The following is a 19,132-nucleotide window of genomic DNA, read 5'->3' on the forward strand; positions in this document are numbered from 1 at the left end:
AGGGTGACCGAGCGATCCCTGGCTCAGCTCGGTGCTTGGAGTCGCTTGCAAAGCGAGTGATCGCCCGCTGCCTCCACCACCTCCTGTCGCCTCTGCCCCTTTCCTTTCCTTTCCTTTTCCTTTCCTTTCCTTTCCTTTCCTTTCCTTTCCTTTCCTTTTTCCTTTCGCAGGCAGATAGAAACGAGGGAAGGGCTGGTCTGAATCCCGCAGCGGCTTTCCGAGGCTCCCTGCTGGGAGGAAGAAGACATCAAAATTAGGGGGCTCAGGAGAGGAGAGCTAGCTGGCCCTTCCCCACCCACCCCCACCCCCGGCCGCCCTCCCCTCCCCTTCGCCCGGGAAGCCTGGAGAAATCCTTTGGCAGGAGTGTGAGCAGCTCCGGCTGCCCAGGAGCCAAGGGAAGACTCGCTTGCCTTTTCCAGCCTCCGCCTTCCCCGCTCCCCCGCCCCCGATGGAAACCGTGGGGCATGAAGATGAAGGGGGGGGCAGCAGGGGAACAGACAGCCTCTCCCCTCCGGGTCGACTCCTGCTCCAGTCTCAGAGTTGAGATGGAGTAGGGAGGAGCAAGCCATGGGTTGATTCAGGGGAACTCACCGCTGCGCGCCCCCACCGCGCCGCAATCCTCCCCGGCTCACCGAACCAAAAGCCGGAGCCATGGCTAGTCCCGTGGGGGGGGGGGGTGGAGAGAGAGGAGAAGGCAACAACCCCCACACACACCACACACACACCCCGGTCTCCCATCCACCCACCTTGTTTGGCGGGGGAAGAAAGGAGAAGCTTGGATTCCTCGCCCGCCGAGTCTTCGGGTTGCTTCTTGGCTTGCGATCCGCGGCCTCGTTGTCTCCGACTCTGGACCCGCCCCCTGAGCCGGCCCCGCCCCCTTCTGTTCTGTTCTGGGTTTCAAATCCGGCTCTGGACTCTGAAGGACGAGAGGCGTCTCCCAGGCTCATCCCGGGGCGTGGTGGTGCCTTGGTAGGTTGTCCTCTTCCTTTCATGGCCGCGGAGCCATGTGGAGGAGGAGGAGGAGGAGCGGGTTCTGGGCTGTTCGGTGGCCTTTGAGCAAAGATCTCGAGAAGGTGACCAACCTGGTTCTCCTTTACCTCCGGCTGCCGGTTCTTTCGCAAGACCCCGAAAGGGAAAGTCAACGGCACTTCGTTTACTCCGTCTTTAAAACTTGCCCACGGTAAGGATTGGCTGCAAACTTATTGTGCTGGGTTCATAGAGTAAACCTGAAATTGACTACTTCGAGGTAAGTGAGCAGTATTCTAGAGACTATCTGTCTATGGCGATTCTCAATCCTCCAGGTCAGGGTAGCCCCAAAGGTGCTTTTTTTATCCCAAATAGGCAACTGGACTTTCTGGGTTTTCTTTGAAGACTTTTCGCTTCTCATCCAAGAAGCTTCTTCGGCAGAAATGTCTTCAAAGAAAAACCAGAAACTAGCCTCTTGAGAAAGCACTTTTGAGATATTTAGACATGTCTGAAACTTCAGGCTCAAGGAATGGACCAGAAGACCTACTGTTGCTCTAGAATCTGGATGAACTTCCGTTTCCTCTCTTCCTTGGTAGAGCTGGTCTGTTCAGTCACATTCACACCTCAGTTACAAAACAGTTTTTTTTTTACAGACAATCGGAGTTGGAAGGGATCTTGTAGGTCATCTAGTCCAACTCCCCAACCCTGCCGAAGCAGGAGATCCTATACTATTTCTGACAGATAGGAGTTCAATCTCTTCTTGAAAGTCTCAAGTGATGAAGCTCCCACAACTTCTGAAGGCAGCTTCTGTTCCATGGGTTGATTGTTCTCACTGTCAGAAAGTTTCTCCTTATTTCCAGGTTGAATCTCTCCTTGATCAGTTTCCATCCATTCTTCCTTGACTGGCCTTCGGGTGTTTTGGAGAATAATTTGACCCCCTCCTCTCTGTAGCAGCCCCCAAATATTGGAAGACTGCTATCATGTCTTTCCTACTCCTTCTCTTCACTAGACTAGCCAGGCCCAATTCCTGCAACTGTTCTTCATGTTTTAGCCTCCAGCCTCATAATAATCCTGGTTGCTCTTCTCTGCACTCTTTCTAGAGTCTCAACATCTTTTTATAGTGTGGTAACCAAAACTGGATGCAATACTCCTGGTGTGGTCTTACTAAGGCTTTATAGAGTAGTACTAGTACCTCACTTGATCTTAATTGTATCACTCTGTTAATGCAATTTAGGGCCATGTGGGTGGCACAACCATGTGTTCCCATGCAGCCTGGATTAATTGCTTTGGGGAGGACATTTCTCTGTGGACCACCAAATTTTTCTCACGGACCACCAGTGGTTCCCAGTCCACCGGTTGGCAACCACTGCTCTAGGTTCTCCTACACTCTATAAAACAATAAGATTTCCAAAATGTTCGTCCTTCCTTTCAAAGTTAAGGCAGGAGAGCAATTGTGTGTGAGAGAAGGAGAAGTGCAAAAGTCAGCAAGAGAATGCAAAGAAATGCAGTTCATCTGAAGTTGCCAGATTAAAGCACCAAGCAAGACAAATTGTCACCTCATAGAATTACACACGAGGGAGGGAGGAAAACATGTTTTCTAGCAGGTTTGAACATATCTGTTGCTCACATCTTGAAAAGTCAAAACTGGTGGAAGATTTTTTTGCTGAGGTTGTATGTAGTGGCAAACCTGAATCTTCCAACCTTTGTTGTGTGAAACACCCATTAGGATGCTGGAAAGGGCAAAGAAACAAGACTGTAAGGAAATATCATAGCCCGAGTTTATATTTACACAAGGAGGAGGAGGAGGAGGAGGAGGAGGAGGAAGAAGAAGAAGAAGAAGAAGAAGGAGGAAGAAGAAGAAGAAGAGAAGAGGAGGAGGAGGAGAAGAAGAGGAGAAGGAGGAGAGGAGGAGGAGGAGGAGGAGAAGAAACACAATTGAGCTAATTTATGGGTTTCTATGTGTTGTTTTAGGGGACGTGGTGGCTCAGTGGCTAAGATGCTGAGCTTGTCAATCAGAAAGCAGGCAGTTCGGTGGTTCGAATCCCTAGCGCCGTGTAACAGAGTGAGCTCCCGTTACTTGTCTCAACTTCTGCCAACCTAGCAGTTCGAAAGCATGTAAAAATACAAGTAGAAAAACAGAGGCCACTTTGGTGGTCATGCCGGCCACATGACAGCGCTGGCTCTTTGGCTTTGAAACGGAGATGAGCACCGCCCCCTAGAGCCAGAAACAACGAGCACGTATGTGCGAGGGGAACCTTTAAGTGTTGTTTACATGCGTGTGACCCTGCTCCATGAAAACACTTAAGAGACTGGGACAGCCACCTGCCTGAAATGGGTCTCTAGGGCCTCCTGCTCGAAGGGGGTTGGACTAGAAGACCTCCAAGGTCCCTTCCAAATCTGTTATTCAGATATAGTCTTCCTACAGGATTCTGAGGCCATGGAGTGTAAAAGTATAATATCCACTATAATACCCTTTCCTTTCCTCCATGTCTTTAGTCTGTTATGCATTTGGTTTTGTCTGTAGCTTAAAGAACAAAAAATGAATGGTTTATAGGAAATTGGGCTTAATAGCAGTAACTGGGAGAGAGATCTTGGAGTCTTAGTGGACAACCAGGTAAATAAGAGCCAGAAGTGTGCGGTGGCAGCCAAAAAAGCTAATGCAATCCTAAATTGCATTAACAGAGGGATACTGTCAAGATCAAGTGAGGTACCAATATCACTCTTTAAAGCCTTAGTAAGACCACATCTAGAGTACTGCAGATAGTTTTGGTCACCACACTATAAAAAAGATGTTGAGACTCTAGAAAAAGTGCAGAGAAGAGCAACCAGGATGATTAGGGGACTGGAGATTAAACATACAATGAATGGTTGCAGGAACTGGCCATGACTAGTCTAGTGAAGAGAAAGACCAGGGGAGACATGAGAGCAGTCTTCCAATATTTGAGGGGCTGCCAACAGAGAGAAGGTCATGCTATTTTCCAAGGCACCTGAAGGCCAGACAAGGAAGAATGGATGGAAACTGATCAAGGAGAGATTCAACCTAGAAAGAAAGAGACGTTTTCTGACAGTGAGAACAATCAACCCATGGAACAGAAGTTGCCTTCGGAAGTTGTGGGAGCTTCAACACTGAAAGCTTTCAAGAAGAGATGGGCTGCCATTTATCAGAAATGGTGTAGGGTCTTCTGCTTGGGGGGTGTTGGACTAGATGACCTACAACCCACAAGGTCCTTTCCAACTCTATTAATCTATAATAATCTGTAGTTGTGGTGCCAACATGGTGCCTGATTCTATGCAAATAGCATCCCAATTTGAACTGTTGCATCCCTGTTCTTCACCTGGCTTCCGCAGAATAAGTTTTCAATGCCTGAGATTTTTTATGGAAGCTCACAGAGCAGGCACCTGTTATAAAATGATCAGATCACTAAGTTGGAAGGAATCTTAGAGATCCTTCAGTGTCAGACTCTGCCCAATGCAGGTCCCTTGCAGTAACTTTCACAGCCGTATAAATCAAATGTTAAGTGTTACCTGGTATTTATCATTTTTTTCCATTTTTTTCCATGACTTGGACAATTTACCAATGTTTCCCCATAAATTATCTCATGCAATCAGTCCAGCTTCTGCCTTATGATGGTGTTGTTGTGATAAGAAGAAGATTCACGGAAAGAAGCATAGATTGACTGCGTTGAGTGCCTGCAGAACAAGAAGACTTGAGAAAAATAAATAAATTGAAAGTAAATAAATAAGCAAATTACCCATGTCTCGTGTGATCTGCTTATTTGCGGGGAGTGGAGAGGTGATTTTATTGTATTTATACTATATTAATTTGTTTGATTTTTTTTATTAGTTTTATGGTTTTAAATGTGGTTTTATATTCTGTAAGCCGCCTTGAATCGCCAGGGGCGAATAGGCAGCAATATAAATTTAAATAAATAAAATAAATAAAAATAAATGGTCAGACCAGCATCACAGATTAAGTCCTTTTGAGAAAATAAAACTAGTTGTTCTGTATGCTAGGAATGTTTCTTACAATTCATACGTGAAACTGTGCTACACTCAAAATTTGATTTTTAGAGCTCGTATTTTAAGTTGCTCTATGATTCATTGGGTTAGTGGAATGCATTATTTACTGTTTACACTTTCTCTTAATGATGTGAACTATGTTAAACAAGTGTGTTTCGTTTAAAGCTCAATAGAGATAAGTAGATTTTGAATAGAAAATGTAAAATGAATTCCTAATGAGGTCCTGGAATATATTAATTTATTTCAGATTTGTTGTTTATCCACCCACATTGTACTCTTTGTGCTTGATTTTCTCTTTTATGTTACTTATTTCTTATGTTCTTTAACAATATATAATAAATAATGGAAAAACAATGTTTCTAACATTCTCATACAAATTATGCTTTAGGTTTCCATGACTGGTTTTGTTCCCACAATGAAACCAAAGCTTTAAAATATGAAATAGAATGTATCATCTTCATTGAACGATCCCATAATCCCTTGGGGACCATAAGACAGGGATGATAGCCACGCTGGTGCGCTAATGCACGCCGCCTTTGTGGACATCTTAGGAATGGGCTGAGGTCTACGGTAGACAGTTTGAGGTTGAAGCTGTGAGGCTGTTAGGCTAAAGCTTAGGCAATTTTGAAGTGTCTGGCTCACTTATTTGGGTTAGCATGTTCAAAAGGCACACACCCCCTGGCCGCATGACATAGTTAAATGTGTTGTGCAAAGAGCCAGTCGATACCCAATACACGTTACTAAGTCACCATTGCACAAACAGTGCAACTTATTATTTCCTCATTACAAGATACCCCCAGACAGAAAGCAAAATTAACTTCCTTCCTCAAACCATTGTTAGGTTTGCCATATGCCAATGTTTTCAACTTATTTCTCTTCCCCGTTCCTCTGTTACTAAGTAAGGGGTGCATGAATAAAACATTGCAAAAGCAATCCGTTTTGGTGTTAATTGTTGCCTATCTTTTCCACTTAGTTCTAAGAGCCGGTGTATTTCTAATCGATAAATGCATTTATCAAACACTGCTCTATCAATAAAAATCCATTACCATAATGCATAAAATAGCTGTTTGGAGTAACTTTTGCAGAGTGTTTAAACAAGATACGCACCGTGTTAAAATACTATGCTACAGTTAATCCAGGAGTAGTTGGATATACCATCACTTTAACTGCAATTTTTAGAGCGAGCAGATCTAAAACATAGAACGTAGAATAATAGAGTTGGAAGGGACCTTGGAGGTCTTCTAGTCCAGCCATCTGCACAAGCAGGAGGCCCTATGTACCATTTCAGATAAATGGTCATCCAGTCTCTTTTTTGAAAGCCTTCAGTGAGGTAGCACCCACAACTTCTGGAGGTAAGCTGTTCTAGAGATTAATTGTTCTCAATTTCTCCTTAGTTCTAGGTTGCTTCTCTCCTTGGTTAGTTTCAAACCATTGTTTCTTGTCTTGCTTTTTGGTGCTTTGGAAAATAGTTTGACCTGAGCTCCCACCCCCTCATCTTCCCATGTATCCATCCCTACAAGATAGGACACATGGGAAGAGGGGTAGGATAAATGAGTGGCGATATGAGATGGCGTTAATGGAAATTCGGGAATTGAAATCTGTTAAGCTGACCCAAAATTCAGGGTGTAGACAAGAATCCAGGACGGGTAAAGGAATTCAAAGAAATGGACCGTGAGGATTTCTCTTCTGCCTAGCATGTACATTGCTCTCCAATCCTGCAAAAATAATACAAATTTGACTCGTTGATTAAATTATCTTTCATGCCCAATGCTTTTACATCTGTAGTCTTCCTTGTTGAAAAGACAATATTGATCATCGTAAACCATTAAATGAGCCAGTGGGCAAATTTTGATTGACCCAGCTAATGTGGATCTTGATCATCTTTTGATATTGATTGTTGCTGCTCCAAAAGAAAATATATTTCCAAGATACGCTGTATGCACTTGGATAATTGTGTCCGGGCCACTTTTATGGAATCGCTTGCAACTACTCATGAATATGGAAAAAGACCATAATAAATGTCCCCAGGGAATATAAGGCTTTCTTTAGTTTAACTCAGTGTTTCTCAGCCTTGTTCACTTTGAAATCAGTGGACTATAGAGTCCAAATGGGTGGACATAACAGAGTTGTTATTAGAGGCATAGAATTAAAATCACGTGAAGTATTAGTACCTGTTTATAAAGCCTTAGTAAGAACATAGCTGGAATAATGCATCTAGTTTTGACCATCACGTTACAAAAATGATGTGGAGACTTTGGGGAAAGTGCAAAGAAGAGCAACTAAGATGATTAAAGGCCTGGAGACCAAAAAAATATAACATGAAGAAGGATTGCAGGAACTAAGTATGGCCAGTCTAGAGAAAAGAAGGACTCGGGGAGACACTGTAGATTGTTCCAATATTTGAGGGGCTGCCACAAAGAAGAGGGGGTCAATTTATTCTCCAAAGTACCAGAAGGCAAGACAAGAAGCAATGGATGGAAACTAATCAAGGAGAGAAGCAACCTGGAATTAAGCAGAAACTGCCTAACGGTGAGGATAGTTAACCAGTGGTCTTCAGAAGTTGTGGGTGCTTCACCACTGGAGGTTTTAAAGAAAAGATTGGACAACCACCTATCTGAAATGGTATAGGATCTCCTGCTTGAGCAGGGGGTTGGACTAGATGACCTAGATGAGGGGTTGCCCCAAAGAAGAGGGGGTCAACCTATTCTCCAAAGCACCTGAAAGTAGGACAAGAAGCAACGGATGGAAACTAATCAAGGAGAGAGGCAATCTAGAACTAAAGAAAAACTTCTTAACAGTGAGGACAATTAACCAGTGGAACAGCTTGCCTCCAGAAGTTGTAGATGCTTCATCACTGGAGGTTTTTGAGAAAAGACTGGACAATCACTTGCCTGGAATGGCATAGGGTCTCCTACTTCAGCAGGGGGTTGGATTAGAAGACCTCCAAAGTCCTTTCCAACTCTATTATTCTATATTCTATGTTCTAGGTTTGCTCACTCTATTCTGATTGATTGGCTGATTGATTGATTGAGTTATAATCCATTTGGAGGATACCATGATGGTGCAGTCAAGATAAGCCAGTGATGTGACTTGGTGGGAGCCTCAAAGGTCCCTTGGGACAAGATCTTTGTGCTCTCTACCTGGTGGCAAATCCTGTTTTTTTTTTTTTTCCCCACCTCGCTTTCCTGCAACGAAACCCTAAAATGTGGAAGCTCCACCGCCTAATATTCCTCCACAACCAGCATCTCTTCGACTCTTTTTCATGCAGTCAGTTTCTGATTTATGTCGGCTCTTTTGGCTACCCATAAGGAAGCACGGGAAAGGAATTGCAGATCACGATTTCTATAAATAGCCTGCGACACCGGGAGTAAAGTTGTGGCACAGATCAATAGCCTGTCGCAAGGAGGGCTCTGGCTGACATCTCCCCCAGGGGGGCCACAGAGATGCCGAAGAGAATTGATAAATGAGTTGCAAATTCTGTGGGTGTTTGTGTCTATCTAATTAACAAAGGGTGACCGGGATCAATAGCAATGAAGGAGCTCAGCTAAAAATAGAACTCAGGCTGGAGATGCAACCTGCGGGCAGCAGCTTGGAATGAAAACGTCCTCTTGAATGATTATCCGTTTTGGCCAGGAAGGAATGCTAAATGCTGCAAGGAAGCATTGCAGCTCCCTACCTCCCAAACAACACCCAACCAAATAATACACCCCAATAATAAATTTCTTTATTATTTTGTTTTATTCTATTTGCATTTCATTTTTTAAATTTGTTGGCCATCTGTCACTGCAAGGTGACTCTGGGCAGCTTACAATCTCAAAGTAAAACCATGCGTTAATAAAAACCATATATAAAAAGGTAAAAGGTTCCCCTCGCACATATGTGCAATGTGTTTCCGGCTCTAGGGGGCTCTGCTCATCTCCGTTCCAAAGCCGAAAAGCCAGCGCTGTCCAAAGACGTCTCCGTGGTCATGTGGCCAGCATGATTAAATGCCGAAGGCACACGGAACGCTGTTTACCTTCCTACCAAAGTGGTCCCTATTTTTCTACTTGCATTTTGACGTGCTTTCAAACTGCTAGGTTGGCAGAAGCTGGGACAAGTAATGGGAGCTCACTCCATTATGCAGCGCTAGGGATTCGAACCACTGAACTGCTGACCTTTCTGATCGACAAGCTCAGCGTCTTAGCCACAGAGCCACCGTGTACCTTTGACAGAAACATTGCTAACATTCAATCAGTTTTGGTGGTGCCAACCTGAATTCACTCTCTCCTATTTTTATTCTGCTGTATTGTCTTATGTATTTCAATTATTATTCCACAGAGCTGGCATGGGGCAGCCGAGATGACATCACATCACAGCTCTCAAGCCAAATGTCTCTGTGAGACGCAGCATGTAAGACCTGAAAGATTTTATTTGTCAGAGATGGAAAGGGAGGGGGTCTCATCATAGAACAGTATGATTTTTCTCTCCTGCTCTCGATCACAGATTCTGCCAAAACTTTCCATGACTGCCGCTGGCATCTTTCTCACCAGATTAATCACATCAACTCTCTTCCCACTGGCAAGCCGAATATTAAATTTGAGTGTGAAGGCAAAACAAAACATGGTTTGGGTTTGCACATTAGACTAGACTAAGCTGGGGTTGGGTAATGTGCGATCGGCCTCATGTATTGGGAGCTGAGCTATTATCTGAGTGGGCCATGTGAATGGGGCCCTCACACTTAGGAGTCCTAAGGAGACTTAGAATCCTAAGACATAGAATAGCAATAGCACTTAGACTTATATACTGCTTTATAGCACTTTCCAGCCCTCTCTAAGTGGTTAACAGCAGGGGTCCCCAAACACCGGGCCCTGGACCAGTACCAGTCCGTGGAACATTTTCTACCAGGCCGCCAGTTTGCTGGGTGCCGCCATCTTGTTTTGATGAGAAAGTGCTTCTGGGTGAGCTTTTCCGGTTGGAAAGCGGTGTTTGGGTCCTGAAGGAATCCTCGCGCTTTAGTTTCATCGAAGTGGAGGGGCGGCTTCAAATGAAGAGCCGTCCCGATGGCGGAGAAGATTAAGAAAGCACAAAAAAGGTACAAAGGAGGAGTTGAAGGTGGCGGGGAGAAGCGGGGGATGGCTGGCTGGCCAGTCGCTTGGCTCGCCTTGCCTTGTCATGCGTGCTGATGCCGGTGCAGGCGCGGATCATTTTTGTGATGCGGTACTGGGCCGATGCCACAAAAAAGGTTGGGAGCCACTGGTTTACAGAATCGTCCTCTTGTCACCAACAATCTGGGCCCTCATTTTACCCATCTCAGAAGGATGGAAGGCTGAGTCAACCTTGAGCCTGGCGGGATTTGAACTGCCAAATTGCAGGCAGGTGGTTGCAGCAGAAGTAGCTTGCAGTGCTGCAGTCTAACCACTGCGCAACAGAGGCTCAAGCTTTGAGTCCAACGCTCTATCAATATTTAGATCCAGGGGTTGGCTTCAAAAATGTCAGCAAAGGGTTCTCTGCTCGGTTGCTGGGTGGGCGTGACCATGGTGGGCGTGGCCTCGTCGGCCTCCTGCACCACATTTTTTGCCCTCCTCGGGCTCCGAAGGCTTTCTTCAAACCTCCGGGAGGGTGAAAATGGCCTCCTTGGCCTCCGGAGGCTCTCTGGAAGCCGGAAACAGGCCCATTTCTGGCCTTCCCAAACTTCCGGGAGGCCCTTTTCTCACCCTCCCCGAGCCTCCATTCACACTCTGCACTTACCTGCATCCAAAATGGGCCATGTGGGAACTCCTGGGAGTGGAGGGGAGGGGCGGGGTGGGGTGGGCCAGCCAGAAATGGGATTCGGGGGGTTCTTTGAACTGTGCAGAATCTTAGCTAGGGGCCCTCCCGAACCCCTGCGAACCTCCAACAGCCCCACCCCTGCTTAGATTTTCCCAATCAAAGAATTGCCCAGCCTTTGAAAACTGTAGTGAATTACAAATCCAAGAGGCTATTATGTAATGGGTTTCATCCATGCCATTAGGTGACAACTCCTTTTTTTGTAACAGCTACACAAACCAACTCTTGAAAAGCTGACTGTCCCTCCCTTTATCTTCATGTGAACTAGAGACACCCTTGTCCAAGACATTTTTTCAAATTGCTTTCTTGGCCTGGGCTCAAGCCCTATTTATCTTACCTTAGTAACAGAATAACATAGTTGGAAGGGAACTCAGAGGTCTTCTAGCCCATCCTCCTGCTCATGCAGGAGATTCTATACCATTTCAGACAAATGGTTGTCCAGTCGCTCATCTTCAAAACCTCCAGTGATGGAGCACCCACAACTTCTGAAGGGAAGCCATTCCACTGGTTAATAGTTCTCATTGTTAGGAAATTCCTCCTTAGTTCTAGATTGGTTCTCTCCTTGATTAGTTTCCATCTGTTGCTTCTTGGCCTGCCTTCTGGTCCTTTGGAGAATAGGTTGTCCCTTCTTCTTTTGGGCAGCCTCTCAAATGTTGGAACAGTGCTATCATGTCACCCCTAGTCCTTCTAGATATAGCCAATTCCAGCTCTTCCTCCTGTTCTTCAAGGCCATTTCCTAAGTCCCTACACCAGGGGTCTTCAAACTTGACAGCTTTAAGACTTGTGGACTTCAACTCCCAGGATTCCTTCTCCAGTCATGTTAGCTCAGGAATTCTGGGAGATCTTTGACAAAGATGCTTTTTCTTTTTTTCTTTTTTAATTTTTTTTATTCTAGAAAAAAACATTTATTTGACATACATTTAAAACAGACAAATCAACACATATGTACATATATACATATATACATACACACACACACACACACACACACATATATATATATGTTTTCTTAAGTTTTCACGGTACTTACATGTATGGCATTCAGCTTTGTTTGGGTATTTTCCCACGTCATTGTAGTTGTGCTTTTAAAGTTGTAGCAACATTTCGGCAGAATCTTGATGATGGCAGATGAGATTCTGCCGAAACATTGCTACAACTTTAAAAGCACAACTACAATGACGTGAAAATCAACAAAGCTGAATGCCATACATATATATATATGTATACGCGCACACACACACACACACACACACATATATACATTTTACAGCGTATATTGAGCAATGGTTAAAAAAAAATTTCTTTATCTTTATCATTGACGTGATCTGCCTTGTTACAATAACTCCTTCATTCTTTTAATGTTTTGATTTCTCTATATAGTTTAAAATTAAATGCACGTCTTCTGTCATTTCCATAACTTATCCAAATATCAAATATTACCTTTTCTTTAACCAATCATACCAAATGTTCCATATTTCATAATAGTCACTATCTTGTTTATTTTTTATTTTTTTAATTACCATATCCTCTGAAGGAATGAAAGACAGTTTCCAGTTTTGTGTGGGGGTTATTCTGGCTGCAGTTATAATGTGCAAAATTAAATATTTTTTTCTCCATGTTTAAATCTAACATACTTATAGCAAAAAGGTTTCAGGTTCAAGTTTTAAATTTTGTTTCGTTATATTTAAAATCCAATTTCTAATATTTCCCCAAAACTTCTGAGCACATGGTCAAGTCCATCACATGTGAAAATATGTTCCTTGTGCGTAGTTACATTTCCAACAGTTGGGTGGTAGGTTGGGGAACATCTTAGCCAGTCTCGCAGGAGGTAGGTGCCAGCGATGAACCATTTTGTGTAAGTTTTCTTTATATGAGACTGACATGGTTAATTTGTAATTTGTTTGCCAGATGTGTTTCCACTTATCTAATTCAATACTATGACCCACGTTTTTAGCCCAAAATATCATAGATTCTGTGACTGTTTCTTCTTTTAATTTGTAATCCGAAAGATATTTATATGTTTTACTAATTGTTTTCTTTTCCTCTCCTAGCCATATTTTATCTAATTCTTGTGGGGTCATATTAAAGCCGAATTGTTCTCTATCTTTTTTATAATGGGTTTGTATTTGTGCGAAGGGCCACCATGCTATCTCTTTTCCTTGAATTTGTATTTAGTTTCTATTTTTAAGCTCTCCAGTATCTTTATACCTGACAATATGTTCATAATCCAATAGATTTGAATATGTGACTGCTTCCAATGTAGATAGCCACAATGGAACCTTTGGGTAGTGTTTTTTTTTAATCTTTCTCCAGATATTGAAAAAACACATTTCTTACATGGTGCCTTTGGAAATATGAATGTTGTTTAGATTTTCCATCCCACATGAAGGCGTGCCAGCCAAGTTGGAGATCAAAACCTTCTAATACTAATAACCTTCTATTTTCGAATTTAACCCAATCCTTAAGCCCGTTTAGTATAGCAGCATCATAATATAATTCAAAATCTGGAAGGCCAAATCCTCCTTTTTTCTTGGCATCCTGTAATAATTTACATTTTACTCTGGGTTTTTTCCTCTGCCATATAAATTTAGATATACATTTGTTTAATTCTACAAAAAAAATTCTTTTCCAACTTGACTGGCACTGTCTGAAACAGGAACAACAGTTTTGGCAAAATATTCATTTTTACTATCGAAATACGCCCCAATAGTGATAACTGCAATTTGGCCCAATTATCTAAATCTTTAACTATTTGCATTATTAACTTATCATAGTTATCTTTTTTAATCGACGAACTTCTAGCAGTCAGATGCTTTTTCAAGAGGCCACTGGACTTCCTGATTTTTCTTTGAAGATGTTTCGCTTCTCATCCAAGTAGCATGTTCAGCTCTGATTTGCCTTCATTCATGGGAAAGTTTTCTGCACACATATTTGAGTGTCACACAGTTTCTGGCAGCTGTGCTTTAAAGAGTGTGGTGGCAGGAATACCGTTACCTTACCTACTCTAAAAAAATATTATTATTACTTCTCCTTCACTGATCTAATTTCTTTCAGGCTCCTGGGGATTAAATGATGATTCTGGGGTATTTGAAGGCCTTGACCTGTCCTATGTTCATTTCCATTTATCTACCCCCGGTGTTTATATGGGGCACTGATCTTTCTGAGAAAGCCACAGGCTTGGTTTTAGAGAAATTCACGTTTAGTCATTCCAATGCAGTAGCTTGCTGAAAACTTCTCCTCTAATCCAGTTGGGCTATGAAGAGGATTGCTTCATTGTCGATGTACAAAAGTCATTATGGGTCTATCCCACATCACAGAGGGGTGGAATTCTCCATTGGTCAAAACTGATGGAATAGAAGCCAGAGAAATATAAAATAAGATGGAACAAACATGTATCTCTGCTTTACTTCTTTCTATATAAAGATTTCAGCCAGTAGTTAGTCTTGGCTGTTAGATCTAGTTTGACCTCAGATGCTTTCATGCATGTTGCTTGCTTATTGCCATGGTGGCACAGTGGTTAGACTGCAGTACTGCAGTCTGCCAGCTGCTTGCAATTTGCCAGTTTGAATCTCACCAGGCTCAAGGTTGACTCAAGGTTAAGCAGTTAAGCAGTAAAGCACATGGTGACTGTACTCTTTGTTTCTATAAAAAATTCTATAAATGATGCTGCACTTCATGGTTAGATGGCCTAGATATTGGTATTTGAGCATAGATATTTTAACATTTATATTTTATTCTGTTTTACTACCCTAGGTGAAATGTTAATATATATTGCTAGTCCATGTATGATATGCCATATGGTAAACAAATAAATAATGTACATATATGAATACATGAAAACATCAGAGAAGAATGTGTCCTGTCCTATGTCCCATTGACTTCTCATAGCAGTGTTTCCCCATTGCTGGCTGAGGAATTTTGGGAGTTGAAGTCCTCAAATCTTAAAGTTACTAAGGTTGGGAAACACTGTCTCATAAGGATAGAACTTTAACCATCTTTTCTCTGCATCCATTCACGGGCCAGGCAGCAATTACATGGAGAAGACAATCCCTAAATAACATTGGCAAGAATGCAGGAACAGATCTTCAAATAAACTCATTGTCTCCTGCAAAACCCCACTCCCCTTTCGCTCCTCTTTTATTCCCTATGGTAGGGGCCATTCACTGTCCACCTGTGGCTTTACTCCCAAGTCGACCCTTGTTCCTTAACTGTTCCCTTCTCCTGGCAGCTCTGCGCATGTGCACACTGGGAGCAGGCTCCAGCTGTTCTTCTGCCTCACTGATCTCCGACTCTGAAGGCAGCTGAAAACTGTCAGGCAGCCCTGGCCCCATCTCTGCCTCCGATACAGAGCATTCGTCAGAGCCTTCCCCAGACTCCAGGACTGGCCCATGTTCTGCCACAACCTCCTCACTGTCCAAATCTGCTGCCAGCTCTGCAGGCTACTGGTGGGCCACAACAATACAAACAAGTAAAGACAAAAAATAATAATAACATGCCATCAAGCATCATTTTTTGTGCTCCTAAATGTTGCAACACAATTTGGGGGCTTGCAAAAATGAGGCTGTAGGTGGCTCAGACCAAATCTCACCTGATTTTTATCTGCCCCCGAAAGAGCTAAGGCAGATCCGACTTAACTCTGAATTTTAATATAATAACAATATCACTTCTTTTGGACCTGGGGAACGTTTGGGCCCTCGGTCTATAGAGATCTGCTTAGAATCAAGACATGAAAGCAATAGTGGGTTTATTTACAATCTTGGCAGCTGTGCCGGGCTCTAAAAACTAATTCCATAATTGGTTTGTTGCATGTGGGCGAAAGCATAATAAAAACACAGAGACATCAACATGATTTAATAAGTACACCAGTCCAGGAACAACATAGCCCACAAAAAGAGTCAGTTGTCTAGTGCTGAAGACAACTTGTACACACACAGGTTGGTGTCTTCTAAGATTATGGTAAAATCAAAATAATATGAAGGGAAAGGGAAGCAACGTAGAAGAAGATAAATTAGAAAGATTACCAGTGAAGAAGACAGAGATTTCATATACAGGTGGTCCTCATCTTATGACCGCCGCCAAACCCAAAATTTCCATGGCTAAGCAAGATAGTCATTCAGTGAGTTTGGCACCATTTCCCCCCCACCTTTCTTGCCAACGGTCGTTAAGCGAATCCTTGAAGTTCTTAAGCAAATCTGATTTATGGGTTTTGCTCATTGGAACGGTCGCCAAAGGGCATCGCATGACCCCAAGACCCTGCAATGGTCATAAAGGCGAGTCAGTTGCAAAACATCTGAATTTTTATTCCTGTGTTTGTGGGGATGTAAAGGTGAAACACGGTCATAGGTCACTTTGTCGGTGCCGTTGTAACTTTGAACAGTGATTAAACGAATGGCGGTGAGGTCTACCTATGCAGTAGTATAACTTTTCCTTTTAATTGTGCTGCCAAAAATAACTGACAGTTTCATAATTGTCTGCCTATTTACTAAGATTTGAGAGTTGTTAAAGAAAGACATATAAGGGATGTGGTGGCATAGTGGCTAAGATGCTTAGCTTGTTGATCAGAAAGGTCAGCAGGTCGGCGGTTCAAATCCCTAGTCACTAAATGAATTGTTGTTAAGTTGGGGACCACCTGTGCTGGACTCCCTTACCTGACTCAGTTTGGGTTACTCTTCTTGTTCACCAGTTTTTAGATATTCCAGCAGGCACTTGGTCAATTCAGATCTCTCTCTCTCTCTCTCTTTCTCTCTCTCTCTCTCTCTCTCACACACACACACATATACACACTTTTCTCTCCCTCTCTCTTTCCCTCCAATTCTCCCTCTCCCTCCCTCCTTCTCTCACCTTCTCTCCCTCTCTTTTCCTCTTTCTCCCTCTCCCTTTCCCTTGCTTTCTTCCTCTCCCTCTCTCTCCCTCTCTCTTCCCCCCTCCCCTCTCACTTTCTCTCTCCCTCCCTCTTTCTCTCTCTCTTTCTTCCTGTCTCTCTCCCTCCCTCTTCCTTTTCCTTTTTTTATCTCTCACACTCTCCCTCCCTCTCTCCTTCTCTCTCCCTCTCTCTCTCTTTCTCTCCCCCTTTCTCTTTCTCCCTCTCTCTCTCTCTCTTTAAAATTGACTGCGTCTGTCTTTTCACTGCTGCTCATTTTTGTAGTGGATGATTGAGTCATTTCTGTGGGATTTTTATTATATTTCTGACGCTCGTACAACTGCCCTTGGCATTGCAAGAGTGGTAGAAGGGCGGGATGTCAACATTTTAAATGCAGATGTTTGCACCTATGATGAAAGTGAATATGTATATAGCCTGAGCATTGTGAATGCATGAGAGGAATTCTTGTATGCCAAGAATTGTGATTATTTCAATCAGCCTCCAACACAACACAGAAGGTTGAGAGGAGAAAAAGAAACATCCTTTTATTAAACGAAGACCGTTTGGCCCAGAAGTCGCTGAGGTCTTTCTCCCAGTGACTACAGGTAATCCTCGACTTACAACGCTTCCTTTAATGACCATGTCAAAGTTACACCATTGAAAAAAGTGACTTACGATCAGTGGTGGGTTTCTACCGGTTTGGTCCGGTTTGAGCAAGCTGGTAGTAAAAAATGCTACTGTTTGGCCAAACCAATAGTAAAAAAACAGATACCGGTTCAGTCGAACCGGTTTTTCTTTTTTTTTCTTTTTTCTTTCCTCCTGATGATCAGCTGTTCCAATGATCAGCTGTGCCGGGATCCCCCTCACTGTATTCCTGCTTCACCCAGGAGGCTTCCCTGAGGCCCAGGAGTCCAAAAAAAAGAAGCAAGTGTGTGTGAGGGGGGGGTGCTGTGCGCCTCCCCCCATGTTCCATTTTTTGCCTTCCTGGGCCTCAGGGAAGCCTTTGGAGCAAAAACACCCCCTAGGATGCTTCCCTGAGGCCCAGGAGGCCAAAAATGGAGGGCGGGTGTGTGTGGGTGCAGCGCAGCACAAAAAGAAGAAGAAGAAGAAGAAGAAGAAGAAGAAGAAGAAGAAGAAGAAGAAGAAGAAGAAGAAGAAGAAGAAGAAGAAGAAGAAGAAGAAGAAGAAGAAGAAGAAGAAGAAGAAGAAGAAGAAGAAGAAGAAGAAGAAGAAGAAGAAGAAATAATAATGGCCACCCAGTTATATGGCCGTGCCCATCTAGCCATTCCCACCTAGCCATGCTCACAGAACCAGTATTAAAATTATTTGCGTCCCACCTCTGCTTATGATCATTTTTCACACTTACGACTCTTGCAGCATCCCCCATGGTCAGTGGTCAAAATTTGGGCATTTGGCAACCAGCATGGATTGGTGACCGTTGTCACTGTGTCCCAGGGAACCATGTGACTCCCTTTTGCGACCTTCTAACAAGCCAAGTCAATGGGGAAGTCAGATTTATTTAACCACCAGGTGGCTCACTTAAGAACTGCAGTGATTCACTCAACAACTGTGGCAGGAAAGGTGGTCAAATGGAATGAAATTCATTTAACAATTGTGGCCATAAGTAGGGAACTACCTATATTAGAATAGTTCTTACAAGTAGTAAACGTGGTTATTTATTCAGATCTCATTTCGTTGATTAGCCTGAGGCTTGCCCCATCATTTATCCCTTTCTAAACAGGGTGAAAAGGGAGCTTTCCCCATTTAGGGTGAGAGGCAGTGCGGTATAGTGGTTAAGGTGCTGGTCTAAAAATCAAGAGACGGTGAGTTCTAGTCCTGTTTTAAGAATGAAAACCTGCTGGGTGACTTTAAGCCAATGACAGTCTCTGCAGCCCAACTCACATCACAGGGTTGTTTTTATTATGGGGAAAACAGGAGGAAGATGGAGTATTAAGTATGTTTGCTGTTTTGAGTTACTTGTAAAGGAAGGATACAAATAAATGATTCATTATATCATAGTTTTTGCCTGTTCCGCTTATTTTAATTGGTAAAACAATTTATTTTATATGTCTGTAAGCTGTCTAAAGTCACCTTTGGCAAGATAGCAATAGCAATAGCCCTTAGAACTTATATACCACTTCATGGTGCTTTCCAGCCCTGTCTAAATGGTCTACAGAGTCAGCCTTTTGCCCCCAACAGTCTGGGTCCTTGTCTTACCTACCTCGGAAGGATGGAAGGCTGAGTCAAACTTTGGCCTGGTGAGATTCAAACTGCCAAATTTTAGGCAGCGGGCAGTCAGTCAGCAAAAGTATCCTGCAGTACTGCATTCTAACCACTGCGCCACCATGGGCAGGATACGAGTTTGATAATAAATCAATAAACGTAGGTTATACGTATGTAGTGTGGATGTTTTAATGTTTTATATACCCTAGAGCAGGGGTGACAAACTCACGTGGTCACATTGACATCACATAACATATT

Source organism: Pseudonaja textilis, chromosome 3, assembly GCF_049901715.1.
Source record: "Pseudonaja textilis isolate UNSWEBS1 chromosome 3, rPseTex1.2, whole genome shotgun sequence".
Lineage (NCBI taxonomy): Eukaryota > Metazoa > Chordata > Lepidosauria > Squamata > Elapidae > Pseudonaja > Pseudonaja textilis.